Here is a 20512-nt window from a genome sequence, read left to right as displayed (position 1 = left end):
ATGGATCATGGTCCTCTCCCAAGGCCTGCCTAGGGTCACCAACCCTCAGGAGGAACGGTCCTTGATTAATTCCTTCCATACATGGGTAACATTATCACTAACAAATCAGTAAAAGGATTTACACCAAGTATTAATGTTGTGCTTTTGGATTTTACAACAGGAGATGTATCTCTGACTGTGGGGGAGGAACAACACAATAAAAAATCTCACACTAAAAGTCAAGTATTCATTTCTGCTGGTGCCTCTAAATACAACCATATGGTCCTAGGGGCCAGAGTGTTACAAATGCCACCCACTACAGGAAAGGCTTGATTCCTAGGCGACCATATGTCTAATGATGTATCCCAGCCCTTTAATTTTCACTTTGGTCTGTCAACAACTTGGCTTTTTCACTGGTCTGCTGAGCATGGAAGGCAGTACAGTTCAAGGGGTGCACAGAGTAAACAAGAGGGATCTCTGGTGAGCACATACCTTATAGAACTGGAATTTTGTGAATAGGCCACTACTCACACAAAACTACACCTGAATTGCATGCAGTTTAAAAGACAGGCATCTAGAAGTCCAGTTGACCTGGCTAATCATAAGGTGTTAGACATCATTTCCTCACCCCTTGATTTTGTCTTTCATTTTCTTTCATTCATTCAACAAATATCCATGAGTAAATTCACTGGGTCTCAATACTAGTGTGGCAGTCAGGCTAGGAAAGAAAACCAAGACTTGTGATACAGAATTCTCATTCAAAAGTAGGGGACACACAGAGACATACCAACATAATATGAGTAAAGATACAGAGTGAAATATTTGGCAGGAATATTTTAAAATATAAGGCACAATCCAGTGTCTGTTATTTTGTAGCCTGGAAGAGGAGAAAACATTAAGGACAGAGGAAGAAGATACCACAGTAGATGGAGTGGCAGTGGATCAGGTTTTGCAGGTGAACAGGCATTCTTCCACCACATGAGAGAACACAGGAAGTTCTCTCTGTCCTGTTGGTCCACTGCTCCAAAAAGCTTAATGCATTATGATGGACAGAAAATGGGGAGGAGTATCTGGCTGAGGGGTATGACCACATCTTCCATCAAGAGACAGAATCTAAGCCCCTCCTTTTAAATGTAGCCTTTGTAGATTCTGTGACTTCAACCAAGAGTATGGCAGACACGATACTATTTGTAAGCTTAGGTCATACAATTCTGTTTCTGTCCTTTTCCCTGAGTACTCAGAAGGGAGACCATATAAGCACTGTCAATGCCCTGAGGGTGCCATGCTGGGAGGAAGCTCAACTCAGCCCACACAAAGACCACGTAGAAAAGCACGGGCAGCCCCTAGCTGCTCAAGCTCCAGCCACTTTCTGACTACGACTGCATGAGAGACTCTGACGCAGAACTTCCCAGCCAAGTTCTCCCCAAATTACTGACCCACAGAAAGCTTGGAAGAAAAAAATAAATATTATTAAGTCACTAAATAGCAGGACATTTTGTTACACACCAATAGAAAACCAGACTAAGGGATCAGAAGCGACTTGGCTAGTTTGTTTTTTTCTTTTTCCTGGGAGATTTAAGTTCAGTTGAATCAATCAGAAAAATACTTAAATACTTGGGTGAACCTGTGAGACAAAGGCTAAATACTTAGGTAAAACAGTCAGACAAGGGCTAAATAGGACCTAGAGGAGAACCTGACTCCATGGCAGAGGATTGAAGTCCTATAAAACCTGGAGAATAAGAGAGAATACCTCTGAAGCAAAGTTGCACATTGACACCTAAAGTAAGGACTCGCACAGGGGGTCAAAGGCTGGGGTCTAGCTACTCAAATCAGGTAACAAAGGTCACATAAAATTTAAAAGAAATGAAATAAATTTGAAGAACAAGAAAAAAATGACTTGACACTGAGTGTGAAGCTGTGCATTTCTCTCAACTATGGAATCCAGAATATTCTCGGAGCTTGAATTGCAGTAGAACCCACAAGCCTTTCTCCAATACAGGATCAGGGGCAGGTGCCAGACCAGGTCACTTGGTTCTCTTCCACCCCGATAACTTCCTTATCCCCTCCACCTCCCATGTAGCAAAAGGAAAGAAAGAGACCACAACAGACATCTAAAATGAAAGAAAGTCAGGATAGAAAGTAGAATGGATCATGGATGATAGCCTTGGATAGTTTGTAGCTACTAAAATTCAAACTAAGCACACACACCCTACTTGGACATGCCTGAAAGCATTTTTAAAAGATATAACAGTATGCCAACATTTAAGCAACACAGAATGATCACTGCCACAATGCTTGCCATAGCTACAGCCACATATAAAAGGGGAACATCCAACAATTTAATGGAACAGCATATGAGCTGAATTGAAGAATACTATGCAGCTTGATTATTTTCAAATGTATGAGAAAATGAAATATTCCCAAGACATTTTTAAGTTTATAAAAGTACCTTAAAAGCAGGTGCTAGATCTTTCTACTTTCAAACAAGTCTGTAACAATTTCAATAACAGCAAGTCCTCAAAAATGTGGCTGAATATTAATTCTATAGTTAATTTTCAATGAGGACCTACTATGTGCAAGGCATCATTTTTAAGTTTTTCCATGAGAAGTCTATTTTGTCTCAATACAACCCCAGGAGACAAGCCGTCATTCAACTCTGTTTTGAACAGATGAAAACAGTTAAGAAACTCACCCAGCACTGTGACAGGGACACGTATGGACAGGCAGTCTAGCTCCATGATGTTGTATAGCATCTCATTCTAGATGACTGCATTACATGTTTTTATTTGAAAGGCAGAGAGGTACACTGAAACAGACATCTTCCATTCACTGGTTTATTCCCCTAACATGTGCACAAGAACCAAAGTTGGGCCAGGCCAAAGCTGAAAGCCAGGAACTCAATCCAGATGCCCCAAATGGGTGGCCAGGACTCGAATAATTGAGCCATAATCTGATGCCTCCCAGGGTTCACATTAGCAGAAAGCTGGAGTCAAGAGCAGCTTTAGGACTCAGACTCAGACATTCCAAATTGGGATGAAGGCATCCCAAATGGCATCGTAACTACTGCACCAAAAGCCTACTTCTTGAAAGAAGTAATCTGAAAAAACTTTTTCAAAAATCCTAAATTTTGTTCTTACCAAGCTGTTATTCAGATATCATTAAGAAAGAAATTCTATTTATTATGTCTCATGGTTATTGGAAACAAATCTTCCAAAACTAAGGGCAGGGAGAATGACCACAGAGATTCCAGAATTAATGGGGTAGTGGGGTGGGGGCGTATCTTGGAGATATTCTTTATTAAAGTTACTCATTTTTCATTTGGGCAGAGCAGATTTCAAAAGCAGAAGAAAACGGCAAAGCAAGTTTGTCAAGATGTACTTTGGAGTCTTTATGTGGCGGCGGGGAGGGTCGGTGAGAGGAAAACTATGTTAAATAAAACGGGGCCGGCTTGTGGCACAGGGCTTAAGCCATTGCTTGTGATATTGACATCCCATATTATATCACCAATGCAAGTCTCAGATGCTCTGCTTCCAATCCAGCTCCCTGATAATGCACCTGGGGAAGCAGGGACTGATGGCCAAGGTGGAATTCCTGGCTCCTGGCTTTGTCCTGGCCTAGCTCAAGCTGTTGTGGGCATTTGGGGAAAGAACCAGGAGGTGGAAGATCTCTCTCTCTCTCTTTCTCTTTGTGTATATATATATATGTATATGTGTATATATATATATATATATAATCACTCTCTCTCTTACTTTTTCTCTCTTTCTCTCCTTCCCTTTCAAATAAATGATTTTTTAATTGTAAATGTATTATCCAGGGGTCTTTTATTTCTGGATCCTTTTTCTCTGTCTACTTATCTGGATGCATTTGTTTCAGCTCATGCATAATGTGTTATAAATCAATTTAAATCTGTTCCGGACATTTCAAAAATCTTACCGTCAACATGTAGGATGAAACGAGAAGAGGAAAACAGCTGATCACCTCCTCCCTGAGAGATTCTGTCTCGTGCTGTTTCTCAGTTGCTTCTGGCCTCCTTAAGACCCCCGGCTCTCAAGCAGAATTAACACTATACACACATTTGCCACTTGAAATGGGGCCGGAGCCAAGCAAGGCGTTATTTCCCTCCCACACCTCCCCCTTTTCTCTGACAGCCCTGGGAATTCGGACAGATTTGAAGCGTGGATGGTGGGAGAGTGGGAGGTGTTAACCAAAATCCATCCCCACCCCCCAATTTCTGCACTGTGCTGCTGCATCCATTATGCCCCTCTGCCGCTCTGCATACGTCCAAGGCGAGAGCATATGGAGCCTTCCCATGTGTTTTAATTCATTTCTCCCTTCTTTCTCACACTCAGGAGGAAGCGGGTAAGGTTAGATAAAATGGCTACTTAATAAGGGGTTACTGCATGTGTAATTGCTCCCAGAGCGTTTTTAGAGTGATAGTCTGCTTGTAGCAGCCAAGCTGGCTATAAAGAATCTCCCTCAACTGCCCAGAGACTGTAATTCCATTCACTGGCAGTTATGTGTGTAACACATCAAAGACTAAGGAGCATCATCAACTAACAGCCTTTTCACCCACCCCACCTCAAACAGCTCAGCTAATTCAGAAATGCAAGGTTTCCATCCTTGAGTTCCGAAGTCATTGGGTCTGAAGTTAGTGCCAAGATGATTCTAGAACCTTCCTTCCCACAGCAAAATGTACAAGCAAGCAGATACGATGTTTGCCATGGCTGTAGACAGAATCACTCCATGATTCTAACATAGGTTCTTAGAGCTGAAGTGATCTTGAGGTTCAAAACCACATTTACCAGGTAGGTCACCCAGCTGAGAGCAAAGTTCTGCTGAGTGCTCTTCCTACTTCCCCCCAGGATGGAGCGTGGTTTCATCTGGCCTGTGGGGAGGTGGCCCAAGTGGGATGGGCATGGAGGGACTTGGCCTTATTACTTCTCTTGGTGGAAATTTTGCCAGTTTCCCACTGTCCCAGTATTAGTATGAGGTTTCCCCCTGTTTTCCTCATATTTTCATTTTTTTCAAGATTTATTTATTCTTATTTGCAATGCAGAGAGAAAGAAAAATCTTCTATTCAGTGGTTCACTCCCCAAAAGCCCATCACAGTCAGGGCTGCATCAAGCCACAGCCAGAAGCAAAGCACTCCACCCAGGTCTCCCATGTAGGTGGCAGGAACACAAGTACTTGGACCATCACCTGCTGCTTCCCAGGCAGCCCTAGTGGTGGATTAACCCACCAAGTCCACACTCTACCGCCCCCACATTGTAGCTCTCCAGTTTTTCTTTGCAACGCAACAGCCTAAGGATGTCAGGTGGAGACTGTCTAGGGCTCTGCATTTTCTCATGGACAATTATGGAGGCATGTGAATCTCTCAGCAGTGCCTGCCTCCCTGTGCGGTTAAATTACCTGAAACCACATCACATTGTCCATCAATAGGGAGCTGCCTAGTGCCCAGGTGAGCACACTCACATTTCTAATTGTTTCTTCACAACTGGTTGTGGGATTTCTATTTCCCCGGGCAGGCAACCCAATGAGTCATGTTGAATCCAGCTGTTCTCCCAGGATCACTTTGAACATGCCTTGGTCAGGACAGCAACAAAGAAAAGGAAACCTCTTGGTATTCCTGGTTCTCCAGGGATGGTGATGAGAAGTATTAGGATTTTGTGGACACTGTCTGGGGTGTTGGGCAAGATCAAGGTCAGCCTCCATCCCCATCCTTCTAGTTATGTGAATCTTGGGAGATGTTTTTCCTATTGGTGTTTCTTTCTCTGGGGCCACTATTCTGGGAGTTGATCACTTTAAGTGAAGTCCCTCTGTTTGGTCAGTTTCTGTAAGTGAATTCCTTGAGTGAGGTCCTGGGCAGCCATCTTCAAGGCTGTGTGATTCATCACGTGCCTGATCAGGCACAAAGGCATCATCCGTTTTTCTTGTATCCATTGTGTAAAGTATCCATTTTCATTTTCCATCCTTCTATGTTTCCACAGGTGATTCCAGGCTACCACCCATGGGAATGAAAGCTCACTTGGGGCCCACTAGGGATCTCCTCTTATTGCCACTTCCTTCCAGTGGAATAAACATATCTAGAATGAGTAGGCAGTCAACAATTTTGTTGAATAAATAACAGTCAATTATTCAGTATATAATATTAATTATTTTTAATCATATGGTCTAAAAAGTAAACTATATTTGGTAGGAGGAAAGGGAGGTACTATGAGGATTTGACCTACACAATTCACTGCATACCTTTAAAGTGTGGATAATTAAATGCTTTCTCTGGCTCTATGGTAATAAAAAGGAAAGTGATAAAAAAACGGTCAATCAGAAAAGTCTCTTTATGAGAACCTAGGAATGAGAATACTAAAAACGATAGAATTAGCCTTAGAACGCTTCTCCTGAAACATCTCTTTATTACAAGAAACCTACTAAAAGTAACTCAAGTGGAAATAGGATGCTAGGGTGACTTGGGATGCCCCTACAATCTTACAAAATGCAAGAAGAAGCAACATAGTTGACATGGACATGAAGCATATAAAAAACCAGAGGGGAGCCAGCACTGTGGAGTGGCAGGAAAAGCTGCCACTTGCAGCAATGGCATCTCATGTGGGCCCCAGTTTGAGTCCTGGCTGCTCCGCTTCTGATCCAGCTCCCTGCTAATGCACCTTGGAAAGCAGAGGAAGATGGTCCAAGTGCTTGGGCTCCTAAACTCAAGTGGGAGACCCCAATGAAGCTCCCGGCGCCTGATTTCAGCCTGGCCCAGCCCTGACCATTGCAGCCATTTGGGGAGTGAACCAGCAGATGTAAGAGGGTTCTCTCTCTCTCTCTCTGTCTTTCTCTCTCTCTCTCTCTCTGCCTCTGCCTCTGCCTCTCCCTGCCTGTAACTCTGCCTTTCTGATAAATAAATAAATCTTTAAAGAAAAAACACACACACACACAAAAAGAACATGACTAGCAGAGCAATCACTGCTTCTCCTTGCTGATCTTCTCAATCATGCATCTCAGAATCAGTGCCTTCCTCTTCCTCTGCCTACTCATCCTACGCACGGTCCGGCTGTGATATGCTCAGATCTCAGACAGTGCAACTTGTCCACTACTCTGGCTGCCATCTTCGGTGATAACCTGTGTGATGAAGTCTCCGAGCAGACAAACTCATCTGTCTTTGGGTGCACCTCAGAAGTCATAGGTTGTGGGCCAACTAACGGAATGGACACTTTGGAGTCAGGTGTTCATCTTCCATCCCATCCACAGTGGCTCAGGGCAAGGGAGTAACTAGACATATTATCTGGAAAACTTCAAGGCTGAGGTGGGCAATGAAACGCATTTAGGACTTTTGGATGTCAAGTAGTCTATGAAATCAGTGTTAGAGATACAGTTCTATTTCTCTTTGCATACTTGGCAACTAGTATAGGAGCTGGTACATGGTAGATATTCGGCATTTATCTGATGAGCAACTAAATGATACACAGATGATAGTGATGCTCACTATACTCTATGAGATACAATGCCACACGTTCAAGAAGAGCTATAATCAAAAAGACTTGCAGTAACAAGTGTTGACAAGGACATAGAGAAACTAGAACTCTCACACATTGATGGTGAGAAGAAAAAATGGTGCAGCCTTTTTGGAAAACAGTTTGGAAGTTTCCTTAAATGTTAAATATAAATTTACCATATGACACAGCAAAATCATTCCAAGGTGTCTAACCAAGAGAACTGAAAGCATATGTCCACAGAGTGGCTCATATTCAAATGTTCGTGACAGCATTATCGATGACAGCCCAAAAGTGGAAACAACCCAAATATCTATCAACTGGTGAACAGAAAAACAAGATGTAATATATTCATAAAATTAAATACTAAAAAAATGAACTAAGTATTGATAAATGCTACAATGCAGATAAACCCTAAAAATACTATGCTCAGCACAAGAAGCCAAATCCAACGGCCACATATTGTTCGATTTCATTTATGTGAAATTCTCTTAAGAGGGAAATCTACAGAAACATAAACTAGATTCTGTCTGTCTAAGGATAGATGTGGCACAGGGTATAGCTACAAACAGACATTTATTTCATGAGGGTATCTGACAAAATGTTCAAAAAGTAGATTGCTATGATAGTTATACAACTGTAAATTTATTGCAAATGGTTGAAGTATATATGTAAAATGAGTGAATTTTATGGTTGGAAATTTTCCCTCAGTAGAACTCTTTTCAAAAAATCTATGGGACTAAAAATGGCCTTATTGTTTATCTTAGACAACCAGAAACCTTTGTCTGATACTTAATTTTACTTTCCCCTGTTTGGGGAACAGATTTATACCCAAATCACTGTTGGTTTCACATTCTCTGTGCAAACTAGCTTGTGCATAAATGATCCTGACAGGGTAAGAGTGGTCAATCCAGTCATTTTGGACTATAAATGGCAACTGAAGGGTGTCCGGATCACATCACGAGCTAAAGCTGACATACTACTGCTTGTGGTAGACTGCTCTTCATCTTCATGGCCCAGGTGCCCAGAGAAATCATTCCCACAATATAGACAACTTGCTTATCTGGGGAGAGATTACATACTGTTATTATATGGGCCATTTAGAGCCATTTTTACATAGAGCCAGCTGGTCATTTGAGGCATCCATAAAGACTATATCATAATTGCTCAATAAAGAACACAATATTACCATATAGAGAGTACTTACGTTACACTTTTCACCAATACATATTGTGATGCTCCTATAATCTCTTTAACAGAAATAATTTCTCCATATGGAAGGGGTTAAGACAAAAAACAACATAAAGATATGGGAATAGTCAATTTGTTTCATAGCCACTAGTATTCTCCTTTTTCCTCAGTGTCAAAGAGAGGGTGATATTCAGGAAATGAAAATTTTTTAAGATTTGTTTTATTTATTTGAAAGATAGAGTTGAGAGTGAGATCTTCCATTCACTGGTTCACTCCTCCAATAGTCACAAACAGCCAGGGCTGGGTCATACTGAAGCCAGGAGCTTCTTCTGCGTCTCCGATATGGGTGCAGGAGCCCAAATACCTGGGCCATCTTCCACTGTCTTCCCAGGTGCATTCACAGGGAATTGGATCAGAAGTGGAGCAACTGAGACTCAAACTGGTACCTATGTGGGATGTTGGCATCACAGGCAATGGCTTTACCAGCTATGCCACAGTGCCAACCCCAGAAATGCCAGTTTTTAAAATTACAGTATAATGGGGCTGGTGCTGTAGAGTTTAAATAGGTTACACTGCCTTTTGCAATGCCAGCATCACATGTCACAGTGCCAGCTTTAGACTTGGCTACTTTACTTCTGATCCAACTCTAATGCCCCTACAAAAGCAGTAGAAGCTGGCCCAAGTTCTTGGGTTCCTACCACCTATATTGGAGACCCAGATGGAGTTCCTGAATGCTGGCTTCAGCCAGGCTCAGACTTGGCTGTTATGGTCATTTTGGGAGTGAACCAGAAGATGAAAGATCTCTCTGCCACTCCCTCTCTTTCTGTCAGTCTACCTTTCAAATAAATAAATAAATCTTTAAACAGTAACAACATTTTCATTAAATCTTTATAGACAGTTTTCTAACTAAAAATAAAAGTACAAATATACCTTCAAGTGACCATAACCACATCCTTGCCATCCACATCATACGTGGATGCATGACTTTAAGTAAGGAATCACCAATAGCTCTAAACTTTCTATTTTTTTTTTTGACTTTGTTTTTTTTTTTTTTATCTTTTATTTAATGAATATAAATTTCCAAAGTACGACTCATGGGTTACAATGGCTTCCCCCCCCATACCGTCCCTCCCACCCACAACCCTCCCCTTTCCCACTCCCTCTCCCCTTCCATTCACATCAAGATTCATTTTCGATTATCTTAATATACAGAAGATCAGCTTAGTATACCTTAAGTAAGGATTTCAACAGTTTGCTCCCACACAGAAACATAAAGTGAAAAATAATAGATGATTTTTTTAAATGATGATGAAATCAGATCAGACCTATTGTCATGTTTAATCCCAGTGAGAGTCAATCTAAACTTTCTATTGATTTCCAAAGAGATTTTGCTGAAAAAAATTTTAAAGCTTTTGTCCAAATTCTTGGATATATCATAAATTATATCAGATATAACATAAATAAAACTTTTTATTTAAAAAAATCACTCTGTGGATTCCCTAGACAAGCTGACTCATTCATTTTAAACTTTTTTCAATGTTTAAAAAAGTTTTAGTTATTTATTATTTGAATGGCAGAGAAAGAGCAAGAGAAAGAGTAAGAGAGAGAGAGAAAGAAAGGGAGGGAGGGAGGGAAGGAGGGAGGGAGGGAGGGAGGGAGGGAGCTCTTCCATCTCCTGGTTCATTCACAAATCCCTACAATAGCTAGATCTGGGCCAGGCTGAAGCCAGCAGTCCAGAACCCAGTCTGGGTGCACCGTACACATGGCAAGGACCCAAGTTCTTGAGACATTTCCTGCTGCCTCTCCGAATGCATGGTTGCAGGAAGTTGGAATTAGAACTCAACCCAGGCACTCAGATATGGACTGCAGGAGACCCATGCAGGGTGTTAACCACTGTGCCAAAACACTTGCCCCTAGGAAACTTTTCCATGCATAGCAACACATAAAGGTTGCTATCTTCTTTACTCAACGGCTCTAGATGGTGTGGTATAACTATTTGTTCTCTAAAGGTCAAATTGAGCCAATTAATATTTGATCCATGTCTATAGCGAAACCTTCACACTATAAAGTGCAGTTGAGGGCAGAAAAGAGAGTGGTGGAAGCTACTAGTCAAGTAGGTGACCTTAAGTCAGTTGAGCAAGGCCGAGCACCAGGTAGAAAAGCAAAGAATGAGCACCAAAAAGAAAGTGAAAACCGAAAAAGTCCTGACCAAAGTCTCTGGAAATACACAGCAAAGAATGAGTTAAGGGTTCCTAAATGAAAATTCAATGATAAAATGCTTCCTGATTAATCAGAGCACATTATGGGTATTGATTCTAACTTAGGAAAATAATAAACTTATGCATCATAAATCAAGGAAAAATATTTTTTAAGGTATGATGGATGGAAAACAATGGATTGAAATCATTAAAAGTTCAGTGCATAAATAAAAGGATTTGATGGTAAACAGTTCTACTTCCTATTTATCATGTGATCTTCCTAAACGATGTAGATCTTGAAACATATTTTTCAGAAGGTCAGATACTGCTCTAAGTGCACTAATAGAAAAAGACATAAAGAAAGAAAAAAGAATCACCCCAAAATATTGCATGACTCAATACCTTGGGGACATAACGGGATTATAAATAATGAGAATTTGACTCTAATTTTTTTTGTCTGTAAAATGAATAAAGACTGAAGTTGAAGTATCTGTCTTTAAGAGTTTACATGCAGGGACCAGCGCTGTGCCGTAGCAGGTAAAGCCTCCGCCTGCAGGGCCAGCATCCCATAGTCCTGGCTTCTCCACTTCCGATCCACCTCTTTGCTATGGCCTGGGAAAGCAGTGGAAGACGGCCCAAGTCCTTGGGCCCCCACACCCGTGTGGGAGATTCGGAGGAAGCTCCTGGCTCCTGGCTTTGGATCGGCACAGCTCTGACCATTGCAGCTAATTGGGCAGTGAAGCAGCAGATGGAAGTCCTCTCTCTCTTCTTCTCCTTCTCTCTCTGTGTAACTATGACTTTCAGATAAATCAATAAATCTTTAAAAAAAATGAAAGAGTTTACATGAAGATGTTTATCTTTATCATGGTCCATTGAAAAATACCTTAGCTCATAATAAAACAGCTGGAAATAATCACATTTTTGGAAAACTAAAATAAGAAAATAGCTTTTGAGTCATGAGGGAATAAAGAAATAAGTATTCAAGAGTATATAATTGTAATTTGTATTAATGAGAATAAGGCCAGTCTAAATTAGTAAAATATGAACAGAAAAAATACTTTTAAAAAAAGCAAATGTGTTTTTCTAGTACATGCCCTTAAAATGAAAAAAAAAAAAAAAAAGGCAACAAAATGCTGGACCTGACAGTAAAGCTACCATCAGGTAGCCTTAATGGGTAAGTGAGACTTGTTTGTAAATATGCATTAATTGGGGCTGGCGATATGGCACTGTAGGTTAATCCTCCACCTGCAGTGCCTGCATCCCATGTGGGCCCCAGTTCTAATCCCGGCTGCTCCTCTTCCAATCCAGCTCTCTGCTAATGGCCTGGGAAAAGAGTGGAAGATGGCCCAAGTGCTTGGGCCTTTGTACCCACGTGGGAGACCCAGAAGAAGCCCCTGGCTACTGGCTCCGGATTAATGCAGCTCCGCCCATTGCGGCCACTTGGGGAGTGAACCAGCCAATGGAAGACCTTTGTCTCTATCTCTCGCTCTCTCACTGAGTGTGACTCTACTTCTCAAATAAATAAAATCTTTTTTTTAAATTCATTAATTGAGTTTTTGCAGCTAAATCAGCCAACTATTTCTGAGCTCTGTATTCCATGACTACTCTCTGGAGAGAAGAGAAGACAAATGATAATTTGTCTTACTTTATAAATCTGGCTTTCTGCCCAATGCCTGGAGTGCTGGTATCCCATATGCGCACTGGTTCTAGGCCTGCCTGCTCCACTTCCAATCCAGCTCCCTGCTAATGAGTCTGGGAAAGTAGCCGAAGATGGCCCAAGTCCTTGGGCCCTTGCACCCACATGGGAGACCCAGAAGAACCTCCTGGTCCTGGCTTCCAATTAGCCCAGCTCCAGCCATTGCAACCATTTGGGGAGTGAACCAGTAAATGGAAGTTATCACCCCCCACCCCACCCCCGTCTCTGCCTCTCTGTAACTCTGCCTTTCAAATAAACATATAGTTTTAAAAAGTAAATAAATCTAGCTTTCTAAGGGAATCATTAGAATTACTCAGTAGATCCTCAGTCCAAGGAATGAATATTTCAAAAAAGTCAGAAACTCCTCCAACGTTATTAAAAAAATATATATTTCATAAAGAGTCGCTGTTAGGGGCATTTGTTGCCTTGCACAGGTCTCTAGTGATGCTTTCAACAGCTGAGAAAGAGGGAAGAGTCCTCAACCACTTCCAGTCTCCTTCAGCGTCTTCAAGGCTGCTCTGCCTTTGCCAACCACCTTCATCCCTTCTCACTGCCCACGGAGTCTCCATGCTACAAGGAGGAACCTGAGCATTATTTTCATTTTACCCATTCCCAAAGCCAAAGTCATCAGTGTAATAATAACAACAAGCATTCCTATATGCCAGCCTCTTTTTGGCGGGCTCTGGTTTCTGCCTGGGGGCACCCATTTTCCCTTTCTTTGAAAAGAGCACCTAGATTTGGCTTTGAGGAACCTTCCCTACCCTGCCTACCACGACTCCCTCCCCAGACAAACACCACACACACACACATACACACATACACATTTACAGTCCATATGGTTTAGGTCAATGACTCAGGCTGGATTTCTCAAAATCCTCCTTCTCCCTGACTGTGGTCATTATTCGGGGACAACACAGAACGATCCAAGGACAACTGCATCTAGCTGCACTGGAACTACTGGTTGCTAGACTGCAATGAGAATGATATTAATGTAAACCTGTGGAGGACTCTGGAGAATTAGGTTACTAGGCAGCGTGGGGAGGTGAGGGCTAGGTGTTCAGCATAGTGGTTAAGACACTGGGTAAGACAACTGTTCCCCAACTGAAGTACCTAGGTTCTCTACCCTAACTCTTGACTCCAGTTTCCTGCTAATGCAGAGCCTGAGAGGCAGCACTGATGGCTCATGTAATTGGGTCCCTGTCACCCGTATGGGATAGTTGGATTGAGTTACTGACTCCCAGTTTTGGCCCTGCCCCCTGCTTCTACCATTACAGGCATCTGGGGAATGAACCAGTATTTGGAAGATTCCTCCCCCCTCCTCCCTCTGCTTCAAAACTAATTATTTAATTAATAGTAAGTTAGTTTAAATACTTCATTAAAGTAATTTTTATTTTTTAAAGTAATTTTTAAACTTAATATTAAGCACTTCAAAAAGTTCATGGAAAATGGAATCAAAAGTAGTATTTTGATGCAAAAAATCTGAAATTTGTGCATAGTTTTTTTCATAATAAACATTTCCTCTGAATTTTTTGAAGTGCCCTTGCACAGAAGAAACCAAAACCTAGAGATGCAAAAAGAAGCAGAATTTTAAAGACATTAAGGCCCCTGGATTCATCTACTCCTGAAATATACTCCATAGAACTTTGAGTTCTTTGAGTTATATTAGTCATTATAGCCTCTTTTTTTTTTTTTTTTTTTTTTTTTTTTTTTAGCTTATGCCATCTTGGGTTCCTCTTCTGATCCTTGCAATTAGAAATATCTGTGATCTGTGTAACAGAGAGTCTGTTTCATTTCATTCTTATAGCAATCCTCCATGGAAAGATACTAGAACTACATTTTGTGCATCAGAAACTCAAGGCTTTAACTTTTCCCAGTGACAAAGCCATTAAGTGCTTGAGTCACTACTCAAATCTATGCCCATGTAACATCACAGTCCATGATCTCAACCCTTGGAGTCATCTTCCATGATGCGTCATCCCTCTCTGTGTCCCCAAGGTTTAACACGGGCTGTCAAACATCTGAGGGCCCCATTAATGTATTGGGCTTAGTTGGCATTACAAGAGACAGGAACAGGCTCTCCTGCCTAAAGAACAAAAGCATATAATAAAATAGCTGGAAGAAAATAAACTGTGGTGTGAGGGAGTGCAGGAGGGAGAGGGGAGGAATGAGACAAATTTAACTGGACTAACAGATTTAGGAGAATTCCTGGAAAGTAGTCAGTTAAATCCACTGAAAAAAAATAGTTGATACTTAAAGGAGGGCTAAACATTTACCTGACTCATCTTATTTATTGATGCATTTCGTTAATAACCCTTGCTTCAAAGACAACACAAATGCAAACTTCAGAATGGTTAAATTTGCCTAAATTCCTGATGAGCAAGGCAAATCAACATGTTTTCCATAGCATTTAAGACAAGCTTTTCTATTCTGCTAGAAAAACATGACATAGGATTTTTTTTTTAACTCGCACTAGTTAGTTGTTCCCAAAAGGGCCTAGTTTCTGCTCACGTTCCAAGAGCTGTGATGCTTAGCTGAGAACAAACCTCTTGCAGAGTTCAAAGTGAACTACCTCCAGATATGCCCTGTGGAATTGTGTAGCAGAAGAAACAGCCTCTTAAATGGGAATACAGGCACATCTGTCCTAATTAAATAATACTCTGTGTAGCCTCTTGCTTCATGATATCACAAGATGCACCCCAAAATACCCTTAGCCCCAAAGTACACACAGACACATGAGAGCCAGGGCTGCAGTGTGAGATGCTATCCTGCTCTATGAAAAAGGCTGCTAAGTGATATCCATGTCTCGGATCTCTGCCAAGAATGGCTGACAAGCCTCACCTGTCTCTTTCACTCGTTCTTCACAGCTCAAGTCCATTAGGCAGATGATGGGGGAGTGAGGCTAAAGCAAACTGAAGACATTAAGACTCTGCACGACCATGAATGTGGATGATTGCACAGAGAGTCCATCCCAAGTGATAGCCCAGGAGGCAAAGAACTCATTGAGAAACTCCATAAACTGTCCTTATTATTTAGCATACGGAAAAGATGTGGTACCAGGATACTAGCTTTACCTCACTGAAGGTCCGCTGCAGTACAGGTACCTTGCTAAGGATTCTGCAATCCTTGTCTCATCCCCATAAAGCCAACCCACTGTTATCAGGGCCGTTCCAGAGCAAGGGAGAGTGAACTTCAGTGAGATAAGTAACCTGGCCAAGGTCACACACCTGGTAAGTGGCAGGGTGGGGTTCAATTTCATGGCTGGCTTTCTCTGGAATGAGGGCACTTAACCGGGTGTGTTACAGCATCACTACTAAAGACCACACAGCACATAAGAGATCTCTGAAATATGGTTTGGTTCAATTGTACTTCTTTCGATCTTTTTATTGTCATAAAATATGTATGATATAAAGTTTCCCATTATAACCACTTTAAAGCATACAGTTCCGTGGCACTAACTACATTCATGGTGCTGTGCAGCCATTACTGCCATCCCTCTTCAGAAATTTTCCTCACCTCAAACTGCAACTCCGCCCATGTTCCCCAAGGACTCCCCATTCCTCCCTCTGCACAGCTCCTGATGTTCAATACTCTACTCTCCGCCTCTGTGAATGTCACTCCTCTAGGTCCCGCGTGTAACTGGAAATGTGAAATCTGTGTATTTTTATGTCTAGACCATCTCATTTAACATGAAGTCCTCAGAGTTCATTCATGTTTCAGCAGCAGGATTCCACTGCCTTTTATGGTTGAATGATACTCCATTTTGTGGATATTGCACATTTTCTTTGTTCATTCATCTGTTGATGAGAATTTAGATTGCTTCTCCTTTTGGCTCCTGTGAATAATACTGCCACGAACATCAACATATAAATAAACATCTGAGTCCCTGCTGTCACTTCTTTTGGGTATATACCTAGAGGGGGAATTTCTGGGTCACATGGTAATTCTCCGTTTAACTTGAGGAAATGCTTTTGGGCTCCACAGTTGCTACACCACCGTGAATTCCCACTATCAGAGCATAACGGTTGCAGTTTATCCACATGCTTGTCAATGTTTGTTGCTTTCTGAGGGTTGTTTAATGGTGGGAGGAGGTGCTGTTGTGCTTTGTAATAGACATGCTAATGAGGATTAAGTGATATCTCATGGTGGTTTTGGTTTGTAGTTTCTCAAATGCTTGGTGATGTTGAGCATCTTTTCAGATGTTTGTCACCAATATACCTTTGAAGAAATGTCTCCTCATGTCCTTCGTTCATTTTTAAATTAGGTTGTTTCTTGTTTTTGTTGCTATGGTTGAACTGTAGAAGTTCTTTATATATTTTGGGTATCTGTATTGGCTATTTATGAAGGAAAGATTGACTTTGGCTCCTGATTTTAGATATTCACTGTCGGAGTCTCAAGTCCGAGGCTGGCCCCTGACCAGCAGGGGCCAGTACAGACACTCCCCAACAAGGCGAAGGGGAGGGGTAAGGTCGACGGGTGATGAACACACCACAAGCAATAAAGCAGGAACCGCTTTATTGAGGAAACGTACAGGCTTACAAAGCTTACGAAGGACATGCGCAGTAGGGGAGCCAATCAGAGAAAAGGTCACGCAGGCATGGGTGGGCCACGCACAGGAGCACTTTAAGTAAAGTATAGGGATCACACACTTTCGTGTCTGGAACTAAAGCGGACCTATCCCTGCTGGTGGTCTGATCTTGCACAGCTTAACTGCAGCAGCCACAGACATGCCATATTGTAATGGAGATTTTAGGCAATGCCCAACAATTCACAGTTCAAGATCGAGCAACCCCACTTGTCTGGCATCTGATGAGTGGTGGTTGCAGCGTGCATGCAGAGAAAGGATCACACGCAAGTCAAGAAATACACAGGGAGTACACTCATCCATGTTTACATGGTCTCTCCCTAGAAAGTCCCCATGATTCTATCCATGGAATGCCAGCTCAACAACCTAATTCATTCCCAGCACTTTGCAAAGGCTCCATCTTTGGGGATTATGATTGGATTAAGTTTTCACCCTTAACCATTAACATTAATCTAGAAGCCATTAACATAAGACTTTGGGGACCAAGTCTTTAACACCTGAGCCTTTGGGGAACACTCAGATCAGATCCATACCATAGCAACATCCCTTATTAGAAACATGATTAGCATTTTTTCTTCCCATTCTGTGGGCTGCTTTTTTGCTCTGTTACTGTCCTTAGATGCAAAAGTGTCATTCAGTTGACTTTTTTTTTTTTTTTTGACAGGCAGAGTGGACAATGAGAGAGAGAGAGACAGAGAGAAAGGTCTTCCTTTTGCCGTTGGTTCACCCTCCAATGGCCAGCCACGGCCGGTGCACCACGCTGATCCGAAGCCAGGAGCCAGGTACTTATCCTGGTCTCCCATGGGGTGCAGGGCCCAAGCACTTGGGCCATCCTCCACTGCACTCCCAGGCCATAGCAGAGAGCTGGCCTGGAAGAGGGGCAACCGGGACAGAATCCGGTGCCCCAACCAGGACTAGAACCCGCTGTGCCGGCGCCGCAAGGCAGAGGATTAGCCTAGTGAGCTGTGGCGCCAGCCTCAATTGACTTTAATGACAACATGTTTATCACCTGTGAACACAGCATTGTGGTCAGGAAGAAATGTTAAGGTGGGTGACAGAAATCCTTCCCTTTAGACAGTCAAGTACCTAAGCATAAAAATTGTATTAAAGCCAAATGGGGAGGCTGGGGCTGTGGCATAGCAGGTAAAAGCCATCGTCTGCAGTGCTGGCATTCCATATGGGCACAGTTCAAGTCCTAGCTGCTCTACTTCAGATCCAGCTCTCTGCTATGGCCTGGGAAAGCAGTAGAAGATGGCTCAAGTTCTTGGGCTCCTGCACCCACGTGGGAGACCCAGAAGAAGCTCCTGGCTCCTGGCTTCCGAGCAGCACAGTTCCAACTGTTGTGGCCATCTGAGGAATGAATCAGCGAATGGAAGACTCTTTCTCTTTCTCTCTCTCTCTCTCCCTCTCTCTCTCTCTGTAACTCTGTCTTTCAAAGAAATAAATAAATCTTAAAAACAAATTAAAAAGCCAAATGGGAATATACAAGGTGCTAGGGGCAGGAAGGGGAGAGTGATGGCTCACATCAACAGTATTCTGAAAAGCCTTCCAACAGTCATCTCAGGTAGGAATTATTGCAAAGAAAAGAGGATGAAGAAGTAGACATTTGATGGCCACCTATGAATTCCCTCAGGGAAAAAGAATAGGATCTAGCAGGGAGATGGCAAAGAATCAGATGGAATGGATAAGAACCTATCAATAGTTGCACAGTACTGTACATATGTTGGTGGTGGGGAGGTAGAGTCTAGATTTAGCTTCCAAAGACTAAGATTCAAGTCCCAGCTCTACCAGGAAGTACACAAGAGGTCTGGAACAGCCATTCAATATCACTAAATGCCAGTCTTCTCAGCACAAACATGGAGGCGGGAGGACCTGTCTCTTCCACAGTCCTGCTTGCTGTAAGGGTTAGGTGAGGTTACGAAGTCATCAGAAACTGCAATTAACTGTTCTTATAGAATAGTGAAACGCGAGAAAAGAGGCATCAGGCAGAAGGGCATGCTCAGCTGTTTCATATCTGGCGTAGTGTCTAAGAATGTAAGACACAGATGTGGTAACCTGGAGATCCTCAGATCCAAACAAGCCTCATCAAAGGCAGGCAAAGAATGGGCACCTTGTGGAGAAGGTTTTCAAGATATTTGGCAATGGTAATTTGGGAAGGAAAGAAGATGTTGGGAGAATTGTTTCCCTCACCCCATCATGGATAGATCATTGCAAATCCAATGATGTGAATGATATAAAGTTACCCTCATAAAGATCTTTTTCAAAAAAAAGAACACATCATAAGCATCATACATTTAAAGTACATTCATAGGGTAGGCGTTTGGTTTAGTAGTTAATCCTCCTTGGGGCACATGTATCAGAGTGCCTGAGCTCAAGTCCCAACTCCACTCCCAATTCTAAATGACTGCTAACGCACTCCCTGGGAGAAAGCAGGTGATGGCTTAGGTATGTAAGTCCCTGCCACGCACCTGGGAGACCCAGACTGAATTCTAGGCTCCTGGTGAGAGCCCAACCCAGACCTGGTTTTTACAAGTATTTGGGGAGTGAACCATCAAACAAGGATTTCTCCATGTCCATTTGTCTCTGCCTGTTTCTTTCTCTCTCTCCCTCTGCCTTTCAAACAAAGAAAATGAAATAATTTTTTAAATAAACAAAGCATGCTCCTGTACAGATCTTCAAAAGTGTTTTATCCATCATCTTCTACTGATTTTCTCTACACCCCTCCCCTAAGTCATGTGATTTTGACAAGACAGCACATTACAGAATCTGCTCTCCACCAGTGCCAGGGGTGGGTGTCACAAGACTTTGGACTGGCCAATCAGAGTAGCACTTAGATTTATCCACAGTGGTTGACCCATGAAGAGCAGATATACCAAATCAATCCAACCAGAGAGGATTTCTTTATAGACAGTGGAAGACAGAGGAGTTTCTTTCCTCTCAAGCAGCCAAAATAGTCAGATTTTCCTTGGTGACTCCGTCTCATCCCATCTCCTAATCACGTGGAGCATGTCCACCTGCGGTACAAAGAATCAGCTCAACAACAAAGGAGCCACGTGAGCAAGGCACACACAGACACAAGAGACTCTAGAACACGGGTCATCAAGCTGATATCCATAGATGAAATCCAGCTTTCAGAGCTAAGTATGCCTTTTATATTATTATATGGTTGGAAGCAAATCAAAAGAAGATTAATATTTATGACATATCACAGTGATAAGAAAATCACCTATTGTGTCTATAAAGACCATCCCACGGGTAGACCACCAGGCTGATGCATTTCCATCTCATTGGTGGCTGCTTTGGGGCTACAACAGCAGAGTTGAGTAGTTGCAAGAGAAACCTTAAGGCCCATAAAGCTGGAAAGAGCTGGACTATT

Source organism: Oryctolagus cuniculus, chromosome 10 (genome assembly GCF_964237555.1).
Source record: "Oryctolagus cuniculus chromosome 10, mOryCun1.1, whole genome shotgun sequence".
In the NCBI taxonomy this organism is placed as follows: domain Eukaryota; kingdom Metazoa; phylum Chordata; class Mammalia; order Lagomorpha; family Leporidae; genus Oryctolagus; species Oryctolagus cuniculus.
The sequence above is the reverse complement of the archived record's forward strand: the minus strand, read 5'-3'. Positions refer to the sequence as shown.